Consider the following 26,798-nt stretch of genomic DNA (forward strand, 5'->3'; position numbering starts at 1 on the left):
TATGGGACGGGGCAGTGAGACTTGGTGGCCATTGGCTTTTGGTGTGAGCACCAGCACCCCTTGTGCTCTGGCAAGATCTGTAAACTCCCTTAGCCCCGGTCAGTTCACCTCTGAACAGTTCCCACCTTACGTTGTTGCTGTCGGGACAATGAAGTGACAGCAAGGATACAGAGCACAAGTTACAGGGCTTGGCCCCAAACAAGAGCTTGGGGGAAAAACTGCAGTTACCTTCTTCATGTGCAAAAGAGAACTTGATTATGAAATCTGAGTGTTTCAGGATTTGAGGGACTTTGCTAAGTGTTTCCAACAAAGGGCAGGACCGCATCTGTTTTACCCTAAAATGATACCCATGCCTGGCCTGTCGCAGTCTCTAACAAGGATTGGTGGATGGATGGATGGATGGATGGATGGATGGACAGATGGGCAGACAGATGGATGGGTAGATAGATGGACACATGGATGGATGGATGGATGGATGGATGGATGGATGGATGGACAGATGGATGGGTAGATAGGTTGACACATGGATGGATGGATGGATGGATGGATGGATGGATGGACAGATGGATGGGTAGATAGGTTGACACATGGATGGATGGATGGATGGATGGATGGATGGATGAACAGATGGACAGACAGATGGATGGGTAGATAGGTTGACAGAGAGATGGATGGATGGATGGATGGATGGATGGATGGACAGATGGATGGGTAGATAGATGGACACATGGATGGATGGATGGATGGATGGACAGATGGATGGGTAGATTGGTTGACAGAGAGATGGATGGATGGATGGATGGGTGGATAATGTGTAGATGGATGATTGGATGGGTGGGTGGGTGGATGGATAGGTAGATGAGTAGATGGATGGATAGATGACAGAGAGATGGACTGATGGATGAATGAAGGTATGAAGATCAAAAGAATTCTGTCTTCTTTTCCTTCACCATTGTCTCTGGCTTGAGTCCAAAGGCCTCTTCTCAGGGCCCCCCACTGCTTAGCACTGCCATAGGCTTTGATGCCATTGACTCCCACCCAGTCATTGAAATTCTCTGACTCCAGCTCTGAGGAATCATCTCTTTGTGCCACCTCTTCCTTAGTCTCCTTCCTTAGTCTCCTTCCCTGACTGCTGGCCCCTCAGGTGCCATTTCCATGGAGATGTTCTCCATGACTATCCTTCAGCCCAGTTCTCCCTTTCTCCCCTCTCTATGGGCATCATTATCCCACAGGGTCAGCTCTCATTTCTGGCCTTGATTTCTTACCTGAGCAACAAAGTGAAGTTTACTATGCCCAATGGTTATTTTCCTACTGTGGTCTCACTAGCACCTTAAGTCCCAAACTAGAATACTCTCTTTCTCTTGTTTCCTTCCCCAAATAGTCTGTTCCTCCTCCTGGGTCTCCGGCCCCTGCCCTTGCGGCACAGGCTTGAACTCTCAGACTCCCCATTTCATCATTCAGGTGATGAGAATGTGTTCTGGTGTTTCTTCATGCCCTCTCGGTCTCACTCCTTCACCGGAATTCAGGACCTGCTCTCTCTTTCCTGGTCTTTTGAGCCATCATCTGTTATAGTCAGGAAAATAAACACCAGCTGCTCCAACAGACAAACCTTCAAGTCACAGTGGCCAGAGTGTCCTCTCTTTCACTGTATTGGATATCTACTGCTGTGTGCAAACCATTCCAAGATTCAGTGGCTCGAAACAGGAACCATGATTCTGAGTGTTGACTGGACTCAGGTGGTTTTTCTCCTCCACATGATGTTGGCTGGGGATATTGTCATCAAGGGCCTCGACTGAGCTGGAATGGCTCCCTCAGATGTCTGGCCCCTTGAGAGGAATGGGCAGGACAGTGGACTCCGCTGGAACACTGAAACAGCTGAGTACCTTTCTCTCTCCATGTAGCCCCAGGCGTCACCCCGTTTACTTAGTAAGGTCAACAGGGTAGCTGGACTTCTCATGTGGCATCTCAGGGCTCCCCAAGTGGGAAAACATCAGCTGCCAGGCCTGCTTAGGACTTGGATCCCTAAATGACCATCACTTATGCCACATTCTGTTGATTCAAGGGAGTCAGAGGACCAGCCCATAGTCAGTATGGGAGGGCACTACACAAGGATATCACTATGCTAACCATCTCATCCCTTGTGTGATGGTTTTGGTGGTAGGGCCCTTGAGAGGTGATTAGGTCATGAGGTAGAACCCTCATGAGTGGGATTAGTACCCTTATAAAAAAGACCCCAGAGAGCTTCCTCACCTGTTCCACCATGGGGGAGGGGGGACACCTCTATATAAGAGAGCTATCTATGAAGCACAAAGCTCTCATCAAACACTGAATCTGCCAGTGCCTTGATCTTGGACTTTCCAGCCTCCAGAACTGTAAGAAATAAATATCTGTCATTTATAAGTCACCCAGACTGGAGTATTTTGTTATAGCAGCTCAAACAAACTAAAACAGATGTGGACACTAGGAGGTATGGCTCAGTGAGGCCATCTTTGAAGACTAGTGACCACATTCATTCAGGTCACAGTCCTCAGCAGGACTAGATAACATCATTTGAAATTTGTGGACTTCAAAGTCAGCATGACAGAGGAAAAGAGAGAAAGGGAGAGAGCTGGAGAAAGTACAGTGACTTCTAAATCCCTCTGCACATCAGCCAGAACTAGTCCTATGACCCCAGCATGACTGCAAGGAAAGCTTGGAAATGGGGAGGAGCAGGTAACTATTTGGTAAGCCCTCATGGCCTCTGCCCCATCTTCTGTGTCCTCTAAGGATGGTCCCTGTGTCAGTGGGCACAAGCAGACTCCCATTCACTGCGGGTGGGTGTGTAAATGGTGACAGCCTCTGCCGGAGGCAGTGTGACCTCCCCAGCCTCCTGCTTGCTCCTGGGCTGGGTGTGGAGACCACAGAATCTCTGGGCCCTCCAGGCTCTAAGACTCAGTCGGCATGACTAAGCTACAGAAGATGAAGTCTTAAGAACTTCAGGACAGCAGTCTCCTGTCCTCTTTACAGAGTATTTTGTAGTATTGGCCAGAATGGAGAGGAACTCATTCCTCTCCAGGGTGGAGGCTGCTGGTGTGTCCCTGCTGGTTCCCACCTAGTGGGGGAGAACACACAGTATCATTGTGGGAGGCAGAATTGACCACATTGGGCAAGTTGATTTGTGTAGCCTTTTCACTACACTGTGCCCAATTCAGGGTGCCGTATTAGTACAAAGGTGGAGAAACCAGAGAGAAATCCAAAAACAACAAAACCACTTGACCTATAAGCGAAGGTGGAAGGCATTGGGATTAACTCATCAAATGAACAGGAAATGACTCAGTGTCAAATGCCTGTAAGCAGCAAGTCAAGAGTGTGGACATGGGTGTCGAATGGACCTGGCTTGGATGGCTGGCTCCATCGTTTACCAGCTGTGGGGCATTAGTCATGTTACTTAACCTCTCTGAATGTCACGTTCCTCATCTGTAAGGTGGCCAAAGTCGTATTAGCTCCCTCGTAGTGTTCTTGTGACCGTTAAATTAAATCATGTGCGCACTGGGCTCGTGGTAAGCATTCAGTAAATGTGGGCGGTGTTCTTGCTGTTGATGTGGTTATAGTTCTTTCCAACTTTGTTGGAATAACATGATAATTTCTACAAGTAATGAGGTTACTTGAGAGGGAAATCATTAATAGTCAAGGACCTCAACAGATCCTTAGTGTAGCAGAGCAAACCCTCCCAGCCCCAGCCCCTGTCCACCTCTTCCACAGGATCCTACCTCACACCACACACCCCACCCCTGAAGAAGAACTTACAGTTTGAACTTGTTAAGGTTCTTCTGGATCAATCTGGATGTACTTAAGCAAACTGAAGGCGTACTGAAATCCAAGCAAGCACTAATGATGAAGAACTCAGGAGGGGCAAGCACCAGGCAGCTCTTGGAGAGGGAAGGACTTCAGAAGCCATGTCATGTACTCTGGGTTTCAGAGTCGCGTGGAAGACAACCTGGGTCCCCAGGAGGACAAATGGCCAGGGATGGGGAAAGTGTACTTCAGGGAAGGCCCCGCCAGAGAGTGAGCGAAGCAGGGTCAGTCTCTCTGGCAATCAGCCTCAGCAAAATTCAGTCGGCGTGGCCTGGAGTGGAACCCACGTGCCACCGAGCGCAAGAGACGATCCTGAGGCTTTCGGAACAAGCACGTTTTATTTTATTGGGAAGGAACCCTGCTGAGTACACCAAACTCTTGGTTTTATGGGGATTACTGCTGAGGAAACATAAAAAAATAGGCCTTTACTTTATAAAAGAACACATTTTAAAGTTTTAAGCAAATAGAGGGGGCCGGTACCTGGAAACAGCAAGTCACAAAGGGGCTTCGTGGATTAATGCAGCTTGAGGAATGTGGCCTCAAATCAGGAGTTGTAAAAAGCGCATTATAAAATGTAAGTGTTCTGATGAATCCAGTGGCCTAAGTGCAAAGGCTTTCAGGGACCAGCCAGGAAATCAAAGTGAGCAAAGTGGGCCAGGGATGATGGAAGAGGGAGCAGCGGAGGCCGTGGCGGACAGGAGAGGGCACGATCGAGCTGGATGCGCTCCATTCACCTGCTGCAGTGGGGAAATGCAGGCCCAGGGCTGGTGGATCTCCACTTTCAAAGAGAGGTTGGAGATTGGGGATTTTTATGAGATTTTCCAGATTTTTCAATGTGAGTGACTGATTCAAAAGTTGTCAAGCAATGGGAGAACCACCCGTGGCATGTCACAGACTGAAGCCCACCCCTGGCCGTGCAGCCTCCAGCCCCACTGAGAGAGACCCGAATGCACATCTGTGGGGGCCACCCTGCCCCTCGTTCTTCTCTCAGCATGGAGAAAGGGCCGTGTAACCAGGCTCGGGGAGAAACGGGGAACCGAGAAAGTCACCTGCCTCTTCCTCCTGAAAGATGAAAATGTTAAGGAGGGTCCTTTTGTTTCAGTAATGCATCATTATGAAAATGTTCAAACATACAGGAAGGGTGAAAGAATATTACAGCGAATGTCCATATCTCCACCACCTAGGTTCCGCCATTAATAATTCGCGGTATTTGCTTTATCGCGTACCCACCCGTCTATCCGTCCCTCCAGCCACCATCTACATAGACTCGTAATGAGGCTCCGGGCAGATTAGCAGGGATGAGGTCTTGGAAGATGTCCCGGCTCCTTTCAGATTCGTATCCTGACTTTTCCTGCCTCTGCTCTGATTTAAGGGAAATAGGTAGGATTCCCAGGTCCTGTCGTCTTCTAGCTTGTGGGTGCAGGCAGAGACACCGGTAGAGGCCGACAGGCAGGAGAGGGATTTGGGCGTTTCTACTTCCCTCTCTCTGTTTTAGGTGGTCCCCAACTGCACTAGAAGGGACCCGCCAGTCATCCTTCTGGGGTCTCGTCTCCTACCTGACATGCCTGAAGTGACTCCAGCATCTATCAGGTGGCCGGAGATCCTGGGCTCCAGAAACACCTCCTCCTCCTCCCTTTGACCCTCTAGTCCTAGAGGGGACCGTGACTTCCTGCTCTTGTCGATGTCTTGATTGCCTTACCATTCTGTATTTCACCCCTTACCTCCCTCCATCACCGTGGAAACACTTCCCTGCATCGCGTCCTCTATCTGAAATCAGCAACGTGGATTCTACTGTCTTGATTGGGTCCAGGCTGAAACAAGAGGTTAGTACATCTGTGACCCTCGGTCTTCCGGGAGGCACAGGCCACGACACGAGATCCTTGTTGTGGACAACACCTGTGAAAGAAGGAGGGGAGGGGGCTGTAGAGGAGGAGACAGCCTCAGAACCACCATGATGGAGGCTATCTGACACCAGCCAGGAGGAAAAGGGTCGCATGTACCAGCCCTCAGAAGGTCCCGCGGGGGTAGGAAGGACCAGCCTCTATCCTCCACTGTGCCCAGAACCTTCCGGGAGCTGCTGACAAGGAGAAGCCTTGGCCCACACACCCCTTCAGGGTCCTAAAGGTGTTGCAGCTGGAGGCTTCCCCACAAACTCACCCACTTTCCAGAAAGTTCTTCCTTGAAGGGAGACCCAAGTGGTATGGCTCCATATCCACAACAGCAAGCCCCTCCTCTGGTTTTTAAATTTTTTTAATGTTTATTCATTTTTGAGAGAGGGAGAGACAGAGCGTGAACAGGGGAGGGGAGAGAGAGAGAGAGAGAGAGAGAGAGAGAGAGAGAGAGAGCGAATCTGAAGCAGGCTCCGAGTTGTCAGCACAGAGCCCGATGGGGGGCTCGAACTCACAGGTCATGAGATCATGACCTGAGCCAAAGTGAGATGCTTAACCCACTGAGCCGCCCAGGTGCCCCTCCATGGGGACTTTTAAGTTAGTGATTAATCACATGGGTCATAGTGGATGGGATGGTTGGGGCCCATCTGAAATCAGTTAAATGCAGAGAAATGTTTTAAGAGATAAATCTCATCCAGTTGTCAACTGGGACACGAGAAACTGTGCTCTAAAACTGACGACCAGAACCAGCTCTAGCCGCTGGACTGAAACACTCCCGCTCAGACTTAAAACCTTTGTCATCAGTTATAATTTATAGCCAATAAAATGTGCTTCTTTAAATGCACATTTCAGTGATTTTTGATGAATGTATACACCTATGTATATGAAGAGTACATCTTGATGAATTACAACGTAGCCACCACCTCAATGAGGATATAAAACGTTTCCATCACCTCCAAAAGGGCCCCCTGTGCCTCTTATTAGTCAACCTCCACCCTCAGCACCAGACAACTGCTTACCCAAACCAAATCGGATTTCTCTACTCCAGAGTTTCCTATCAATGGAAGCTGATTCTACCCTGTTCGCTTTTGTGTCCGACTTCTTTCATTCAGCATCATGTCTTTGAGAGTCACTCAGATTGCTCTGCGTATCATCGGTTTGTCATTTTTACTGAGGATACGCTAGCATTCCCTTTCACGAATTACCCCACTTTGTGTACCCAGCCACCTGTTGACAGATGTTTGCATTATTTCTGGTTGTAGACAACGATGTCCTGCCCTGCTGTCACCAGGTTTCATTTCTCTGCAACTCGTTCATTGTTTTAATATTTTCCTTTCGGGTAATGGTAGAATCACATGTAGCTGTTAAGAAATACTACAAAGAGACCCAGATGTCCTTTACCCAGCTTCCATCAAAGGCAGCATCTTGTATGACGATAGAACAGTACCAAGACCAAGAGAGTGATCTTGCTACAATTCGCCGACCTTATTCAGATTTACCAGTTACGTATGTACTCATGTGCGTGTGCGTGTGTGTGAGCGTGTGTTTAGTTCTGTGCAACTTTATCACACGTACAGATTCGTGTGACCCCCACCACGCTGAGGAGGCAGACCAGTTCCATCACAGGATCCCTTTTGTAGCCACAGCCTCCTCCCTGTCCCCCTCCATAACCTGGCAACCACTCGTCTATCCGCTGCTACAAATTTATCGCAGCAATGCTATTTACATGGAATCACGCAATTTGTGATGTTTGGAGGCTAACTTTTTTCATGCAGCATGATTCCCTTAAGACCTAGCCCAGGTCTTTATGTGTACCAACGGCTTGTGCCTTCTTATTGCTGGGAAGTATTTCAAGATATCAACGCATGAGTTGGTTTAACATTTCACCTCCTGAAGGACACTGAGTTATTCCCAGCTTAGGACTAATACAAATAAGGCTTCTATGAACGTTTGTATACAGATTTTGTGTGTGAACACGAGTTTTCCAATTTCTGGAAGAAATGCCCAATGGTGCAATTGCAGGGCTATATGGTAAGGGCATGTTTAGTCTTATAGATAGATACCGCCGTATTCTTTTCCAGAGGGGTTACACCCTCTTACATCTCCGCGAGCAAGCTTAAGTGGCCTAGTTGTTCCTCGTCCCTGCCAGCATTTGATGATACCACAATTTTTTGTTTTAGCTATTCTTACAGGTAGAAATATGTCATTTGTGGTTTTCTTTTGCATTCGCCTCATGACTAATGCTGAGCATCTTTTCACGTGCTCATTTACTATCTGTGTGTCCTGTTTGGTGACATGTCTGTTCATGCCTTTAACCCATTTTCTAATTGGATTGTTTGGGTTTTAGTTTGTTTCACTGTTGACTTTTAAGAGTTCTTTATATATTCTAGATACTAATCCTTTGTTGCAAGTATGTTCCCCCGGTGGGTTGCTTTTCTTTTTAGCCTCTTAACAGATTCTTTCACAGAGCAAGAGTTTTTAGTTTTGATGCAGTCCCATTTATCCCATTTATCCATTTTTTTCTTGTCTTTCTATTCTTTTTTTTCTGTTTTTAATATTTATTTATTTATTTATTTATTTATTTATTTATTTATTCTGAGAGAGAAGGAGAGCTAGCAAGCATGCAAGTTGGGGGACAGGCAGAGAGAGAGAGAATCCCAAGCAGGCTCTGCACTGTGAGCACAGAATCTGACATGGGGCTCGATCCCACAAATCATGAGATCATGACCTGAGCTGAAGCCAAGAGTCAGACGCTTAACTGACTGAGCCACCCAGGTGCCCCCCTTTTCCTTTCTTTCTTTTGGTGTCAAGTCAAACAACTAACTCTTCACTTAGGCCTGGTTTAAAATATTTTTTTCATAAACATTTAGTCATTTTATATTTTACATTTAAGTCTGTGATTCATTTTGAGTTGAGTTTTGTGTAACATGTGAGATTTAGGTTGAAGATCATCTCTTTGCCCACAGATGTCCATTGGCTTTCACACCATTTGTTGCAAAGGCTCGCCTTCCTTCATTGGGCTGCTCTCACACCTTTGACAAGTATCAGTTGGGCATACGCGTGTGGATCTATTTCTGGGTTCTCCATTTGTTCTATTGACCTGTGAGTCTTTCCCTGTGGCAATTTCATACAGTCTTGATTACCGTAGCTATATCATGACCCTAACATCATAACCCATTCTTTAAAAAATAATAATAAATTTGAACTAAATTTCTCTTTAACTTCTTTCACATACTTTGAAGATCTCACCGGAGATGGGACACAAGTGAGAGTCAGGAAAGTAACACAGAAGGTCCTGAGCTAAGCCAATTCTTGAGCAAGGAGGAGGATGGGAAAGGCTCAGCAGGATTCCCACTCCCACGGGGTGGTGGTGGAGTAGGGCTTTAGTCACATGCTGGAGATTGGCACACAGGGCAGGAAGTTTTGGTAAAGGTCCTGCCATTGGGCTAGACCAACCCCAAGACACAGAGCACTTAAAGGAATTATACCAGAGGGATGCTCAGTGCCACATTTTTGTGCACATGGAGCCATTACTGGAGGCTACTTATTGGTAACCCCAAGACTCTGTGTCTGAGGCATCTTTCCTGAAAATAGGAGCCTCAATCCACAAGGGGCAGGGAACTGATAGATAAAACCTCATCCTCCTCAACCCAGGATGGAATAACTCAGAGGTCTGATCTCTCCTGCCTTCCCGTCTCCAGGCAGGCATGGGCTCCAGCTGCCCATGGGGGCAAACATCTTGATCATATACTCTTTCACCTCAATTCCTTGTCCTACATTTCCCACTCACCCTGCAGGTGCTTCCCTGGGGTGGCTTCTGAAAATAAATTATTTGCATCAAATGTGCTCAGGGTCTCCTTCTAGGGGACACAAACCAAGACAGGGGCCCAGGGCTGACTTTGAGCTGGTTGCCCTTGGCCTACAGTTTGTGTTGGTGCCATATTGCTGTCACTGCATGTCTGGATTCTTATAAACCAGCTGTTCCCTAAAAATTCCCATTCTTGTGTGATGAAACCTCTTGTCTCAACTAACAGCAACCTGCATCTGAGGTATTTTAACCTGGAGACTTGGGGAGGGGGGCAATTATTTGAATGCTGTACTTTATTCTTAGCTTATAAAAAGGAGTAGTGATGTGGGACTGAAATTGTCGCCCCAAAATTTATATGCTGAGCCCTAATCACTCTCCTCAGTATGACTATATTTGGATATTGGACTTATAGGGAGGTTCCTAAATTTTCATGAGGTCGTCAGGGTAGGGGCTCTGATGTAATAGGATTGGTGTCCCTATGAGAAGAAAGAGACCACATCTCTCTCTCTCTCTCTCTCTCTCACACACACACACACACACACACACCACACACACACACACACAGAGTGAGGTAAGGCCACATGAAGGCCATGTGAGGACACAGCAAGAAGGCAACTATCTGAAGCCAGGAAGGAAATTCTCTCCAAGAATCAACCAAGACCTTGGTTTTGGACTTCTGGCCTCCAAAACTATTCAAAAAGAGATTTCTGCTGTTTGAGCCACTCAGACTATGCTCTTTTGTTATACCAGCCCAAGCAGGCTAATACAAGTAGTAGATAGATGGGGGGGGGGGAGACAGGGAGTGATGGGGGAGGGAAGGAAGGAAGGAGACGACGAAGCTAGTTCATACTAGTGAAGAGTCTCCTTAACTCAAAACAACTGAGACCATGGGGGGAAATCTTTAGAAAGGCCAGAAACGGGGAGTCAGCTTTGATCAACACTCACGGTACCAAAGGAAAGGAACACATTAGAGTACTAGAAATGCTTCCCACGAGATCTGAAAGAGGCATGACTATGGAATTCTGTCATCTTCTCTGGGTCTTATGGAACCAACTCGTCTCCACAAGTAAGCTTCTGCTCAGCTCCCGGCCCCCCTTGTCTGACGGTGGCAGAGGGCACGAGTGCCCAAATCTGAGCAGCACTGGGGACAGAGCCGCCCCGGCTGCCCCACCAGGGCTCTGCACTCGTGTGCAGGGACACACAGATGCACCTGAGGGGCTCTCACCACCTGACTGGGGAAGCTCTCCCAAGAGGCTCGCTTCCCAGGCTGGCAAACGTGGTTCCAGATTTGACACAGGGGATGTTTTTGGCCGAACCGCTGCTGACTCTAGCATCCAGACGTCTGAAATCGTTCTGCCTGGGAAATCAAGCAGAGACGTTGTAAGATTCCAAAGACCAGCAACTTGAAACTGGACACCTAAAGACGTGGCAAGCCATTTAGCAAAAGAGCCTAAACGTTAAAGCACTAGAGCATGCCCCTTAGGTCTGCTCAGGAGAAATCTGCCTTCTTCTAGGTGCCTCAGACCCTAACGGAGACAAGATGGGCAGGCTCACAGCCGCCCAAGCTCCTCACAGTGGGTGGGGAGGGTTGCTTAGGCTCACTGTGGGCTCCGGGTCGGGGCAGATGGGCTCGTCACGCCGATGGGGGTATGCCGCGGGGCTGGTGTTGAGGCCCAAGTATGTGTGGTCGCTCTTGACCTGTGCTCACCGACCCGAGCACCCCCCACCCGACCCGGGGCTCCAGGCGTGCAGGGTCAGCCTCAGTAACCCACTCCGGCCAACGGAGGGCAGCAGAGGGCAGCAGAAACCAGCCTGCTGTTCGGGCACCAGGGAGCCTGTCCCTAAAGGGTGGGGGCTGAGGGCGCCCAGGCCCAGAAGGAAGCTCTCCCGGGATCCCAGCCCGGTGAAGCTGTTGGACAGAGGCGGACAGAGTCATCGGGCTCCTGCGGCACGGGCCCTTGGGGACGCTGGTTCTTTCCTCCATTCCGGGAGGAGTCACTGGCTGGCTTAGACGTCAGGGTCAGACCTGTGTGCTGCTGTCCCTCCCGAGCTCCTGAAGGGTGGTGCTCCTGCTACGTGCACCTGCTACGTGCCAAGGCCAGAGTTGCCGCCAGCCTGAGGCGGAGGGAAGACCCGCATGGGGGCTCAGCACTGCAGGGTCAGAGTCTGAGCGTGTGGAAAGGACAGGGTGCAAAGCGGGGCTCGGACGGAGCCCCGGAGCACCAGGCCACGCAGCCGAAGGACTCAGGGCCCCAGGGAACAGGGAAGGCTAATGAGATGTGCGTGCCAAAAGCTCCCTAGCAGAGAGGTGAGTCATTTGGCTGCAGGGATGAGTAAGGCAGCACTGGGAATCTCTCTAGGGGGTACGTTCCAGGCCCCGGGTGCTGGGGCCGGGTCAGGCTGTGGTGGGAGAGCGGAAAGAGGGTCTTGGAGGGGAGGGTATTAGAGAGGCAGACGTGGAGTCCTGATGCCTGACGGAGCCCAGGGTGACTCCCGCCCAGGGGCCTGGCCCCATCGTCACCAAATTCGGGATCAGTAGAGTTGCCTTCAGCCATCAACTTTCCAAGGATCACCGAGGCCCGGAGCCCATGCTCGCTCCGAGACAGGCCTGAGTGGGAACCCCAGCTCCACCCACGCTGCCCAGTGGCTTCTGGAAAGTCACTTAACTGGCACTCATCCTGTCCGAGCCTCAGTTTCGTGACCCATAAAACGGGGCTGTGTTGAGCAGTGCTTACCCTCCGCAGGAGTGCTGTGGGGACTGAGATCATGTAAGTGACACTAAGCACAGGGCCGTGCGTGGTTTAAAGGCTCAGAGTCTGGGAGCCACTGAACATCACATGGCCGTCACTTGATGTGTAGCAGGAGCAAGTGACCGTCAGCTGGGCCCGGGGCAGGCCCTGGAGGCTGCTCCCAGAGCGACTGCCCGGGAGCTCACGTGGCCAGGCTGGTCAGGTGCCTGGGATTCAGGCAGCAACCTCTCAGTTCACCAGCCGCTGCTCATGAGGGCCCCCGAGGATCCGGGGGGGACCGAGAGGGTTGCTGGAACTCAGAAGCCCAGGGCCACGTGGGGCGATCTCGTGCAGGACCCCCGTCTGCCCCTCCGGAGGCCCTCCCACCCCCTGCATCCTGCCGTGTGTCCCAGACTCTGACCTCTGCTGCCCACACGTGCTGAGGCCCTGCCTTCTGGCTTCCGCGTGGGCTCAGCCGATGATGGGCGCCAGCCGGGACCCGGAGCGCGGGGAGCCGGGCCGTGGTCCTTACCCCCCTGCCTCCCCGCTCATGGCCCTCGCTGTGCCCTACCCCACAGTGCTGCAGGCACAGCGGCTCTGCCAGCCACGTCCGGAAACCACTCCCTCCTCTGCCCCTTAAGGCCTAAGGTGGCAAATGGCTTTCTCTGTGACAGGCTCCAGGAGCAACTCAGCCTCCCTCCCTGGTTCCCTTAACTCCGCCCACACCTCTGCCTGGAGAGGGGGTGGTGTCCTGCCCAGCCCCTGGCCGGCAGGGAGAAGGCACTCAGGGAGGCCCCTGGGGTGCACAGCCTGGAGCCCCCGTGAGGCCAGGATAAGAGAGCCCGGGCTTTGTGCTCAGGCCGGGAGCCCTTAGGTTACCAAGTCCTGCAGGGGAGACCAGACAGCACAAAACCCAGGGTGTGGGGACAGAGGTCCCAGAGCCGCCCCGGCTCAGACTTGCTGTGGGTTAGTTAGGCTGAGTGACGACACCAGAGGACGCAAACCCACCAGGGAAGCCCCCGCAGGTAGGAGATGCTGGGCGTGATCGGGCGGCGAGAAGGAGCCCTTCCCAGAGTCTGTACGGAGCCCTCGCTCCATAGAGCGGAGCCTGGAGCCCGGGACACGTGTTCCAACAGCCACAGTGGTCCGGCCCCACGCCAGAAACCACACAACCCATGACATGACTAACCTGCCAACAGAGACAGCCAGCTTCCCATTGTTTCCTGGGAAATGGCAAGCCCAGATCCCACGCCTTCACATCCTGAGAATTAGAAATAGCGTCTCGCCCCTTCTCCCCTCCAGGCCCCCCCCCCCCGCCCCCCGGGGCCACCCGCCCACTCACTGTCCCCGCCCTACAGCTGTGGCCAGATGGGATGCCCCTCCAGGGTCTGCCCCATGGAGGGAGGCAGGGACCGGGCCTCCCCGGGCGGGGGTGGTTCGGGTCAGAAAGGGAGTCGTTGGAGGTTGGGTCTTCCTAGAAGTAGCTGCTAATTGGGGTTGGGAAAGAGGGTACAGCTCTGAATGCAACAGCCCCAGGCAGCTGTGGGTGGGTCCCTGGAGGCATCTGCAGGCCTCGAGGTCCTGGGGCTGTGAAGGCACTGGGCCGGGGATCTTGACCCTGTACTTGAGGACAGAGGGAAATCCCAGAAGGCCCATTCCCCCGCCCCCACCCTCTGAAGGCCCAGGACTCCCTTAGCTGCACTCCGGGATCAAAAAGTCAAGTGATGCAAGGGGTTGATGGAGTTAGCAGCAGGTCCCAGACGACAGCCTGCTGAGAAGTGACTCCGAGGGGCCAAATCAAGGGGACTTAGACCACCGACCAGCTAGGCAGGGGCACCGGGAGATGAGACTTCTTTTTTAATTTGCTATTAAAAACAAAACAGAACGAAACAAAAAGGCATTCAAGTAACTACTGTGGATAAAAACACTTGGCTTGGGGGCACCTGGGTGGCTCAGTCAGTAAAGCGTCCGACTTCGGCTCAGGTCACAATCTCACGGTTCGTGAGTTCGAGCCCCACATCAGGCTCTGTGCTGACAGCTCAGAGTCTGGAACCTGCTTCCCATTCTGTGTCTCCCTCTCTCTCTGCACCCCGTCCCCCTTGTGATCTCTCTCTCTCTCTCTCTCTCTCAAAAATAAATAAACATTAAAAAAAAAAAAGAAGCCACTTGGCTGGAGGGCCCAGTGCTAAATTTCCATAACTTATCTATAGTTTGGTTTTATTTTGAATCACACAATTGGGAGGGAGGAAGAGTAGGGCCACCTAATATGTCCAATATTCTGGGTTTACAGGTCCTAGTCGCCACTGATCCCCCATAACAGTGTGGCTTGTGACGAGAGTCTCCCAGTAAAAGGGCATGAGGCTGGGGGCCCTGTGTTCCAAGGAGTCAGGGCCCCCGGGAGTCCACAAGGAAGGACTGGAGAGCAGAGGGCCAGCATTCCGGGGTTTCTCTGTTGCTGCCGGGCTCCTCCAGGGGCGGGGGCCACAGGGGCCACATGCAGCCCCACCCAAGGGGCTGATGTGCGACGGTGGGGTGCCTGCATGCTTGTGAGGGGCTCACCCTCCAGCAGAAACCACATCCCTGCCTTTAATTCTGCATTGAAGTTAAACTCCCTGGAAACTTGTTGGCCAGAGGAAAGCCTTGAGGCCCCAGCCAGGCCTGGATTGGGGGAGGGTACCCGGAGGGGGAGGTGGGTACAGGGGAGGGAGTTGGGCTAGTGAGAGAAGGCATCCACACTGCATTGGAAATCTCATCGCTCAGCACCGGGCCCTCATTCCAGCCGCAGGGGGACCCATCCACGCTGCACAGAATTCTGTTGAAGGCTCGCCTGTGCCCTCTGAGCCCAGACGCCAGAGCTGGGAAAGAGTCCCAGGGTTAAATGTGGGCAAGCTGAGGCCACCACGGGCAGGAGTGTGGGCCCCCACGCCAGCTGGCCTTAGCAGGATGACGGCTCCGTCCCTGCATGCCCACCCCTTTAGAGCAGGGCTCCCTCTGTCCCTCCCCAAGCTGCCATCCGGGGCAGGAGGCTGTGTGCCAGTCCTGCCGCTGTCGGGGATCAGCCCTGGAGGATGCATCCAGCCCTCGGCAAAGACAGACCCACGGTGAGAACGCAGGGAGGAGAGGCAGGGAGGACAGACGTCCCCGTGTGATGAGCACCGTCCTAAGGGTCTTTAAAATCCTCGAATGGAGCCAGGTGCCAGGAAGGTAGGGCAGGTGCATTCCTGTTCCACCTGGTAAGTACTGTGCATCTTAGACAACGCCCGCCCCTCCATTTAGTGCCCTCTCACATGGGGACAGCTCTGGTACCTTCCTCGTGGGAGGCTGTGTGTATGGATTGTGACCACGGGGGTAAATCCTACAGAAGAGCACCTGGCACTCAATGAACCGACCCCAGCCTTGCAGCACAGTGAGGCTGACAGTCTCCTCCGAGATGACACAGCTAGGGTGTGTCCTAATTCGGACTGTTGGTGCTTTTATAGACCGATGATTTGTAATCGACTGTCCTCGATGTGAAATGAAAGCATTTCTCTGACACCGATTTATGAAGCATGTTTACGACAGCTGCGTTCAGGAACTGAACTGCGTTCAGGTCCTTCCGACCTTGGATTCATCCACGTAGTCCCACCTGCTGGGAGTCACTGCCACCCGTCCCAGAGGCATCCCTGGATCTCGGTATGGTGGGGATTTCGTGCTGTGTCCTAGACATTCTGGTTATCGTGTTAGGAGACTTGATCCCAACAAAATGTATTTCAGCAGATAATCGCCCGGCTTCCGTTGAGGTCGAACTTGCGGGCGTCAGCTCCAAGGACGGCTTAGTTTTTGGAACACACGCTGTGTCATTTAGGTCTGCTTCATTCTTCCCGTGCTGCTGGGGCTGCGGCTCCGTCCCTGCAGGTGTGGTCGCCGGGGGCAGAGGTCACTGGGCCCGGGTGTCCTTACATCACCAGGCGGAGGGCAGTGAGACACATGGCTCCTGCGGCGGCAGGCAGGCGGGCCCCCGGGGGTCCGTCTGTGGAGGGGCCCGGACAGTCGCGGCTGCTCCCAGATCGGCCGGCCTGCTGCAGCCCGGTGGCTGAGCGGGGCTGGGGCTGTTCACTGAGTCTCTGTTGGGTTCCCCTTTCCCAGCCTCTTGGCCAGAGAAAGTAGGCTTTTTGAGATTTTCTTTTCATCTCTGCCTGTTGGAGGTTCTGACTACAGGTCTTTCTGGCACCCAGATAAAATGAAAACCCAGCGAACATCATTCCTTGGGCCCCGAGATCTCCGGCCTCCACCTTCTTGCAGCCTATGCTTTGTCCACGGTGAAGTCAAAATCATTTTCAGGGGGTCAGGTTATTTTTAGAATAGAGGAACCGGGGAAAGGAAGTCCAGCATCATTTTTCCAGAATCAAAATCCTAAGTCCTTTATAACCAACCACACGTTCCAAATCTTCTCTCACCAGGTCCCACTAAATACCCCCAAATACACACTAAATACCCCCAAATAGTTCCACGGGGCTGGCTGGTCTTCTCAGGGGATGGTTCCGGATAAAGGGCTCATCGTCAGTCGGATAAAGTAAGATCAGCCTTGGCGAGAGGAAGCCCGTGCTGCTGGACCCACGGGGCAGACCTCCAGGTGACCAGGGACAGAGGCTGGCCTCTGACGGAGGATGAGTCCCCAGCACACCCACTGCCTCAGCGTCTCCTCTGCAGGGGACGGCCTCTGGTGAGCACTGATCTGAGATAAAAACGCAAACGTGGTGCCCACTCCCATCTTGGATCCTGGGAGAGACACGTGGCTCCTCGTCTCGGATCTTCCCATCTTCCTTCCTCTGGTTCCCTGACCAACCAGAGAGGCTCGCACCACTGCCCGGACCTGCTCAGCACCCTCCCGTGCTCGCAGCCCGGCTCAAACCTGTCAGCCTTCCAGGTCACTTGCTAACTGGACTGGAGCCCTATTCCCACGTGAGGCATCTGCTGCCTCCAAAATCCAGAGTTGCGTCTAATGCTGGTGGCTCTGTGTCTGTCCTGGGGATCGCGAAGGGAATATCTTGCCGTGACCGAGAAGGCATGTCCCAGCCCGCTCTAGATCACTGGACCCCTAAAAATCCCCCCAAAGTTGCGCACCCCCAGTCTTACAGGATTTGCCTCCAGTCCCTGATACTCATGTCCTACCCGGGCAGCCAGCCTCCCTGCCGCTCCCGATGTGCCAGGTCGAATTAGGAAAACATCAGTACGTGGGACAAGCATGCTCAAGGTTCCTGAGGATTCTATGAAGACGCCGATCAGAGAGTTAGGATCGCCCCGAGACAGCAGAGAGGAGACGCTACTTTCTTCCTATGTGAAAGCAAACTCACTCCGGATCCTCTTTCCTGATGACAGTGTGGAGGCTCCCTGACGAGTGTCGGCCCAGAGTCGGCATCCAGTCACCCTCCTAAGGCCAAGCATCTTCCTTCACCCAGTACACAGTTACTCTGCCAAACAGCCATAGGTCCCTCCGGGGGAAGGAATGTGGGATGTTCACGGCATATATTGTAATGACCTTGCAAGGTCTGTCCTCCAGGGGCCCGGCTTCTCCTTGGATCAGGGGGCTCTGGGTCTGAAAACTAGTTTCGATCTGGAAACTGGAGGGGATTCTGATTTTTCATTGCAGCACCTGATAGCAGCCTTCTGTTTTTACTAGTTCCTGGCTTCTTCCGCATAGACCAACCCAGCAATGTCCTAGCTGGAACCTCGTCTTTTGCGTCCCGAGGAATACCATGGTCTATTAGCCAGCCCCATAGATACCAATGGGCCAAGGGGCCGTGGTCGCCTTTCTGGATTTTCTGCCATTATGGCAACTCTGCCCGCCTTGCCTCTGACGGTTGAGCACCTCCACCTAAACTCTGTTTGACGATCCTGGCACCCCTTGACACTAGGGAGTGAAGTTCCACGGCATAATCTACTGTCAACATTGACAGCATTGAGCACAGCCAGTACTGAGTTGCCCAGAAATGCAAAACCACTCCTCATAGGCGTGTTCCCTACTGTCTTGGCGAGAGAAGTGTCCTCTGGGCCTCCCGGGGAACACAGTCAAGTGATAGAGGCTTCAGCCTCACATGATGGATTCCTTCCCGCATCTCTACTTCCCCAAACCCTCTCCGCTCTTTCTCGACACTCTAGAGAGACAGCCTCAGCACGACACCTCACCTACAGCATCTGGATAACTCCCAAGTATGCCTGCTGGGAGGTCAGATCCTGAGACACGGCCACACTCTGCCAAATCAATAAACCCAGTTCATTATCTTCCAGTCTGCCCCACACATTTCTTCTGTCGCTCAGTGACATATACAAGCCGGGACCTGCGCTCCCATCCGCGAAGATGCCGTTTATGCCCAGAGCAGGAATTTTGTTTCCTCACTTGGGCTTCGCTGACACCTGGCCCTCGTTGCTGGCCTAGAGGAAAGAAGGACAGACGGGGACAGGTCTTGAGAATGGCATCCTGTTGTCGGACAGCTACGTCGGGTGAAGCTGATGTCCAGGCACCAACTGGACCAGAGGCTGCTTCTTCACGCTCAGAGAGTTCTGGGGAATCTGGGTGTTCAAACTCAGACTCATCCACCCAAACATCCCCGTCCCAGGACGCCACCACTGCCCTATGAAGGCCCTGGCTGCACCACAGAAAACCTATTCAGGGCATTCCCTCTGTAGCTGTGGCACACATTTGCCAGATATCGGTATCAGCTGTCCCGTGAAACCCGAATTTCAGAAAAAGAGCGAACATTTTAGTAAAAATAAGTATGTCTCGTGAAATATTTAGAACATACTTATACTTGGGGAAAAAAACAACTGTTTGCTGTTAACCTAAAATTGAAATTTAACTAGGCAGCCCGAATTTAATCTGGAAACCCTCCACTGGCACCCTTACTATTAAAAGCTGGGTCTGATTATCAGCACAGGCTGCCCAAAGGTGTCAAGAGATACGGATTTCTTTCAACAGCATCACCTGGAGGCCCTCTGGCTTTCCCAGTATGTCCTGAGAGACACCTGTACCTGCCATTTACTTCTCAGGTTTGTGTTAGGGTTAGGGTTAGGGTTAGGGTTAGGGTTAGGGTTAGAGTTAGGTTGCATTAGGTCTGTATTACAGTTTTTAAATGACTTTAAATACCTGAAAATTCTAATCGAGTGTCTCCGAAACCCTGAACTGCATTTACAAAACTAATTTCAGGAGTGCCTGTGTGGCTCAGTCAGTTGAGCGTCGGACTCTTGATTTCCCATCAGTCATGATCCTGGGGTCATGGGATTGAGCCCTGCTATCGGGCTCCACACTAATGCGCAAAGATTGCTTGGGATTCTCTGTCTCCTTCTCTCTCTCTCTCTGTCTCTCTCAAAATAAATAAATAAACATTAAAAAATAATAATTATAATTTCAAAAGCAGTGACCTAGCCCACACTCCTGGGCAGGGGGATCTGAGCCAGTTTGGAAGGTTAACTTGGGAAGGGTGGAGTTCGAAAGGCAAGGCACAGAAGCAGGTGGGCATCAGGTTTCCGCCCTGGACCGAAGGCACATCTGTGCTCCAGGAAACAAGTGTGCCCAACTGGGCTTGGGGTTCAGGAGCTCTGGGAGAGGGGGCTGGGCATGTGACCTGGCTTTGGGGTGCAGGTGGCTGGTTCACGTGAAGACGGGTGAGCATGGGCATAGGGGAGGGTGGGGCGAGGGTGAGTGGGCACAGGGTGGGCTGCAGAGTGGAGGGAGGATGGAGTGAGGGGCCGCGGGGCTCTTGCTCCTGGCTCTGGCTCGCTCTCCGGTTGGCCCTGACCTCGGAGCCCTTGCTGGCTGGCGGCGGGATGACCTGAGGAGGTTCGGGGGCAGCGGTTCAGGGGAGCCAGCGGGTGACAGATTAGCCACACGGCCGATGTTCGGGAACGTTCGTTACAAGAGTGTAATGTGAAGTATGAACTGCAGCTCATGCGGTCGAGACTGAAATTAGGTCACTCCGAAGTGTGGACGTGGGTGGGGAGAGTTGGGGCGCCTGATGTAACCATGGTGACGCGGGAAGGGGGGATCACGGCCACCGGATGCCTCGTGGTGCACGGTCAGGGGCTCCCCAGGCCGCCCCTGCGCTTTGCTCCGGCAGGTGAGCCGCAGAGAGGCTCTGGCTTTGACGTCCGGGTCTGTTCCTCTGGCCGCGCTGCCCGGGCGCAGGTGGCCTCCCCTGCGGTGCTGGTGCCCCGCTGGGCTGCGCTTCAATCTGGTCTCCCCTCTCTGACGGTGACAACTGGCCCGGCGTCTGGGCTTCCTCACCTGCTCAGCCCAGGTGGTGCCAGCAGGCGCCCCGCACAGGAGACGCGGGTGGTCAGGCACCCACGCTGCCCGGCACTCGGCGGGTCTTCAGGGAGGACCGGCCCTCCTCCCTGCGGAAGGGGGTCTTGGCACGAGATAGAGAATGCAACCACATGGCCCGGATTCTTTCCCTTCCGTTCGAACCATTTCTGCTCCGGGCCTGAACCCCTGGTAGCAAGAGCCCCTAACTGAACTCGTCCAGGGAAAGGCAAGTGTTCACTGGCCCGTGCCTCACATGACCTGAAGCTTCCAGAACCCCGAAAGCCTGAGCGGTCTGGCGGTTTTAGAGTCACGGGCTTCGTTCCTCGGGCGACTTCCCTCTCTCTTCGGCCTGGGCCTCTCCGGCTGCTTAGAGCTTCCTCTCAGCAATATCAAAATCTAATTCCTTACATGTTCCGATGAGGAAAAGCGCGTTGCCTAAACGAATTTGCGAATCCTACGTTTCTGAGCCCTTGAACACGGGGTAGGAACAGGCAAATGAAATCCTGTCCGGCTTTGGGTAGAAGGAAACTGTTTCTTGCCCTCTGACCTCCTTCCTGGGGAGAGAAAGCAAGGACGACCTCGGCCCAACTCAAGATAGAGGAGGAGGAGGCTGAGCTGGGTTGGGGCCCGGGATCTCCCAACACTATAAGGGCTGGGGGGGGGGGGGTGGCGGCAGAAGCAAGAGGAGAATGTTGGCCCCTTCCCAGCAGACCCCTTTCCCCAGGAGGGTGTCGTGGGCACTGGGTGGTAGGGGCAGAGCTCTGTTTGGAAAATGCCCATCAGTCAAAGTTAACAACCAAGGCGTCATCGTCGGCAATGACACGGATGGAGCTGGAGGGCATCACGCTAAGTGAAATAAGTCGGAGAAAGACAGACACCATTTGATTTCACTCACATGCGGAATTTAAGAAACTAAACAAATGAGCACAGGGGGGAAAGAAGAGAGAGAGGCAAACCAAGAAACAGACTCTTAACCACACAGAACACCCTGCTGGTAGCCAGAGGGGAGGTGTGGGTAGTGGGGGGGGAGGGGGGGGAGGGATCAGGGAAACAGGTGCTGGGGATTAAGGAGTGCACCTGTCGTGATGAGCACTGGGTATCGTAGCAAAGTGTTGAATCACTACATTGCATACCTGAGACGGATATTACGCTGTAGGCTAACTCACTGGAATTTAAATAAAATCTTTCTTAAAAATCAAGGACATCACCAAAACATCATTCTGACTACCGGTTTATTCAACAAATAGTTCTCAAAGACCTACTGTGCACCAGGCACATCAGAGTGAACATGCGGGTCCTAGTACCCTCAGAGACTGGAACAGGGGAGCCCAGACGTGAGCCAGGTCCCCACACACATGGCAGGTAAACTACATAGGGGTGGTTCTGCAGGAACGTGCAGGGAATAAGGGCACCCCATGTGGGGAGGGCTGGACGCCCAGAAAATGCTTTTCAGAGGGAGGGGTGTTGAGCTGGGAATGAAAAAGGGAGAAAGACCAGACCAGGGGAGGGGAGGGGAGGGGAGCCATCCAGGGCTGGAGCTCAGAGAGCAAGGCGGGGAGGGTGGGACAGCTCGGAGACAGCAAACAGGTGTGTCACAGAGGTCAGGGTCAGTGTGTGTCCCCAAATGTGGGGGGTGGGGGGCAGTCACGGGGCCCTGTGCACTGAAGAGCTGACTGAAGCAGCGTCAGGTGACACTGCCTCGAAACGATTCCCTGCCCGGTCCCCACAACCACAGAGCCCAAAGAGTGCTTCCAAAAAATGGGATTTTCCCCAACTTCTCAGATTCGTAAAAGAAAAATGAAGTCATTCGGTACCTGATGAGAACATGTTTTCCTGTAACATACAGGTGGTTTCCTGGACATGGCTGGGGTTTGGGGCCCCGTTTCGTATGCGTTCAGCCTCCTGTAAGTTCACCTCCAAAATTCAGTTGCCTCTTGCTAACCCAATGCCGACCTGGCCCAGAGGATTTAGACAGGGGAGAGCGAGGGAAGGATTTTAACGGCTGCCTGCAGCGAGCTAGAGGACCCGGGAGAGGGCTGTGGGTTGGGGACAGCCAGCCTTTCAGCACAAATCCTGGACCCTGCCACCGCGGAGATGCTGTAGGGTGCTCCCTGGTAGGCCGCGGACCTCCTTCCCCCTGGAGCCCCCCATCTATGAGCAGAGATCAGGCTCAGCCCAAGCCCAGGCTTCAGCGAAACTTGCCTGCGTGGCTCTTGCCCTGGAGAGGCGGGGTCTCCCCAACTGTGAAATTCAAGGATCCTTTTCTGAAGGCCGTCTTCCATGTTGAGCTTCCTGCGGGAATGGCCCAGACCCTAATGCTTCCCTGCCTGTCATGCCTGCCCCAACGTCCCAGCAAAGGCAGGGTCTCCAGACAGCCACCCCTAAGACAAGGTGGGGAGGAGGCCTCTACTGCCCTCTGGTGTCCACCCATCAACCAGATTGCAGAAGAGTCTGATGGCTCGGTGAGCAGCTCACTGCTAGAGAGGTAAGCTGTCCCTAACCCACTGTGTGACCTCAGGTATGCACCGCCCCTTCTCTGTCTCTAAGAGACAGAAAACACTAGTTCGGAAAGATACAGGCACCCCTAAGTTTACTGCAGCATTATCGACAATAGCCAAGATACGGAAGCAACCCAAGTGTCCATCAAGACTTGAGATGGATTTCTGCAAAGTGGTGTAGACAGACAACGAGCCATAAAAAGGCATGACAGCTTGCCACTTGTGACAACACGGATGGACCTAGAGGGTACTATGCTAAGGGACATCAGTCAGACAGCACGACACAAATACCATGGGCTTTCACTAGATTCGGAATTTAAACAGAACGGATGAAGAAGCAAAACAGGAACAGACTCACAAAGGCAGAGGACAAACTGGTTGTTGCCAGAGGGGAGGGGATAGGGAGATGGGCCAACGGGGGAAGGGGAGTGAGAGGTACAAAGGTCCAGTTAGAAAATAAGTTAGTCACGGGGATGGGGGTACAGTCACACTATTGTAATAGCCTTGTAGGGGGACAGGTGATAACTTCACTTACGTGGTGAGCACAGCATCATGCATAGAATTGTGGAATCCCTGTGTCGTACACCTGAAACGAACAGGACATTGTTGGTCAACTCTGTCAATCGATCGATCAATCAACCAAGAGATAGGATTGAACCACAGAGCGCTGAGAAGGAGAAAGCCAGCCCCAAGCAAGTGAACAAGGAAGGACAGTCACAGGGGCAGGAGCAAAATGTCAGGGATCCAGAGGGTACCACCAAGGGCACGCTGGGAGCCCTGAGAAGCTGGCAAGGGGTGGGGGTGGGCGGAGTCCCAAAGGTGAGGCCCAGATAAGGCAAGAATGTTGGGTGAGGACAAACAACCGAGCCCCAAGATCCCAGCCAGAACTCACCAAACGCCACTGCTGAGCTCTCTCTCTTTGCTTCCCTGTCCTCTCCTGGTTTCCCCTAAATAGCTAAAGTAGGAAACCAAGGTATTCTCAACTGGATCCTATGCTCCAAAAGATATTATTGAGACGAATGGCGGAATTTGGAAGGGTTCTCGTGAGGAGATACGGCAATGGATCACGATTTTGCCGGTTAGACCAGTTTGGGAGGAAATTGCCCTTGTTTGTATAAAATACAGACTAAAGAAAAATCATGTCATCAACTCACAAATGGAGGGGAGGAGATCTTTGTGCGATAGTTGCAAATTTCTCTAATTTTGAGATTGTTTCTACAATTAAAAATTTTTTTAATTCTAGAGTTTCCTTGTAAAAATTGCATACATTCTTTGACTCCACGATTCAATTTTAGGATTTTATTCTATAAATATATCGGTATAAGTATGTATGTACCATGATATGTATGTATGTACAATATTTTGTATCATTATAAATATGTCAATGATATGAAGTATTGTCTACAATATCTACATGACAGAATTTTTTTACATAGCAAAAAATCAAACATTGGCTGTCCATCAATAGGAGAATGGTAAAATAATTACGATAAACTCATGCAATGAATACTCTGCAACAATTAAAAAGAATGAATTTGGGGGACACCTGGGTGGCTCGGTCGGTTGAGCACCCAACTTTGGCTCAGGCCATTATCTCACAGTTTGTGGGTTCAAGCCCCGCCTCGGGCTCTGTGCTGACACCTCAGAGCCTGGATCCCGCTTCGGATTCTGTGTGTGTGTCTCTCTCTGCCCCTCTGCGACTCGTACTCTGTCTTTCTCGGTCTCTCAAAAATGAATAAATGTTAAAAAAAATTTTTTTTTGAAGAATGAATTGGGTCTATAGCAGTAGCAGTTAATGTTTACCAAATATTCACCATGTGGCAGGTGTCATCCAAGCGCTTTATGTATATTGATTCAGAACCACCAACTATGTGGATCCCATTGCTATCCCCACCATGTAGACAGAGAAGTGAGCTCCCCGAGGGGGGTGGGGAATAACATGCCCAGGATATCACAGCTAGAAGGGAATACACCCAGTTGGGGGTCCAATCTTGCAATTGGATCCAGAGTCTATGTCCTTTCCCACAACCACAGTAATTCCGGAACAATACACAAGACACCATTAGCAATAATTGCCTTTGAGGAGCGGGGTCGGGAGCAGAAACAGGGGCAAATCTGACTTTTCATTTTATGCCGTTTATGTCCTTTACCACGACTCTTTATCATGTGTCACCAAGTATCACTACTGTGCATGTTTAAAAACCCACCAATTAAAATAAAGTATAAAAAATAACATTGAAAAAAACACCCTTCTGCCCTTAAGGAACTTACAGTCCCGATGCCAACTTTTAAAGGATTTATTCACTTTACAAGAAATAGCAAAATATGTGGTAAGGAAATGAAAAACGTAAGAACCGGCTCATATGGGCTGTGGAAACTGGCTTATAAGTTGCAATTATTTCCAGGGTTTGCACCCCCCCCACGCCCCCCCTCCCCCCCCCTCACGCCCCCCACCCCCACACACCAGTTGATGATGTTTGGGGAGGGTTCCTATCCTAATGGAGCCCAAGCGCCTGAAATACCCAAATTCACTTGCGGTGCTTCGTGGGCACAGCCAGGTAACCAACCACTCTAACCGGGGTCGCAATTTGTGGCTTCTGAAAACTCCTTACGAATCATACCTAATGTGACTTCCCAGTGTTCCTACAAGGTTTAGTTTCCTCTTCTGTATGGAGACGATAGTATCTGTTCACCTAACTGCATCCATTCTGTATCTATTACTCATCCTACCCCCATTTTGCAGATAAGGAAACTGAGTTTCAAAGGTACCTCCTGGCGCAGGGGGCGGTGTACTTTTCATTTCAGAATTTTTTAAGGATAAGAGAGACGGTGGAGGGGGGAGCGCTCTGATGCGCCCAACTCCGGAAGACAGAGGGAAGTTGGGAGCTTCCCTAATTGTCCCCGCGAGTTCCCAAGGACCGGCGGGGGCCGGGGCTGGTGGCGGCGCTTGGAACCGGAACTCGAAGCGCCCCTGAGCGCGCGCGCGGGGTCCTGGCGGGGAGGGTGCGGGGAGCTCGGAGGAGGGGTCCCCTCCACTGCGTCCTCCGAAGGCACCTCGTCTGGTCTGCGCGCCCCGTCTGCTGACTCCGCCCCCAGCCGCGGCTGTGCGACCCGCGGGACTGTCCTCGGTAGGCAAAGCCCCGGGTGCGCTCCCCGCGCGGGGCTCCTGGCGCTGTGGGCTTCCCGGCCCAGCCGCGCCCCGAGGCCGGGCAGGATGGAGGGCGGCCAGCGGCACAGGACCCGCGCGACGAAGCCCTGGGCCCCCGGTCCCGCTTACCAGTTGGCATTCCCATTTATTAGGGGGTGGCTTTCGGTAAGGCTCTTTCCTAAGCCTCGGTTCGCCTGCCGGTAAAGCCGGAGGAAATTGCGTTCGCCTGCAGCATTGGGATGGCAGTTCAAAGTCCCGCGCGCTCCGAGGGCGCGTTCAGACAAGCGGGTCGTGGCGCCCAGGGCCGGGCCGCCGCAGCCGCGTCGCCCCGGCAGAGTCGCCGCAACTCCCGGTGTGGGCTCAACCCTCCCCCTCCCCGCCGCCACCTTTGTCCCGGAGGGTGGCTTGGGGCGCGGAGTCGGGGGCGAGCCTCTGCACCTGCGCCTTCAGCGCCTGCGCCCTTCGCGCGGCACCCGGAGGCGCACCCGGAGCTGGGCGGGGCGGGGCTCGGCCCTCGTGACCCAGGCGGGCCCCACCCGGCTGTGGTCCGAGCCCGGCCACCCTTGCAGGTCAGGTGCCCCGTGCCCGGCGCCCCGCGCCCTGCCTGGCCC

At 52.7% G+C, this 26,798-nt stretch overlaps 1 long non-coding RNA gene across 1 annotated transcript; it reads right to left on the reverse strand.

Moving 5' to 3' along the window:
* Positions 1–4,186: 4,186 nt before the first annotated feature.
* Positions 4,187–26,451, reverse strand: LOC115521432. The gene is made up of 4 exons (XR_003971065.2): positions 26,317–26,451; positions 23,575–23,625; positions 5,556–5,730; positions 4,187–4,896 (listed from the first exon to the last, which is right to left on the reverse strand). It is a non-coding gene; the product is annotated as an uncharacterized LOC115521432 (long non-coding RNA).
* Between the last annotated feature and the right edge of the window lie 347 nt (positions 26,452–26,798).

The sequence above is a fragment of the Lynx canadensis genome, chromosome C1, assembly GCF_007474595.2.
Source record: "Lynx canadensis isolate LIC74 chromosome C1, mLynCan4.pri.v2, whole genome shotgun sequence".
In the NCBI taxonomy this organism is placed as follows: domain Eukaryota; kingdom Metazoa; phylum Chordata; class Mammalia; order Carnivora; family Felidae; genus Lynx; species Lynx canadensis.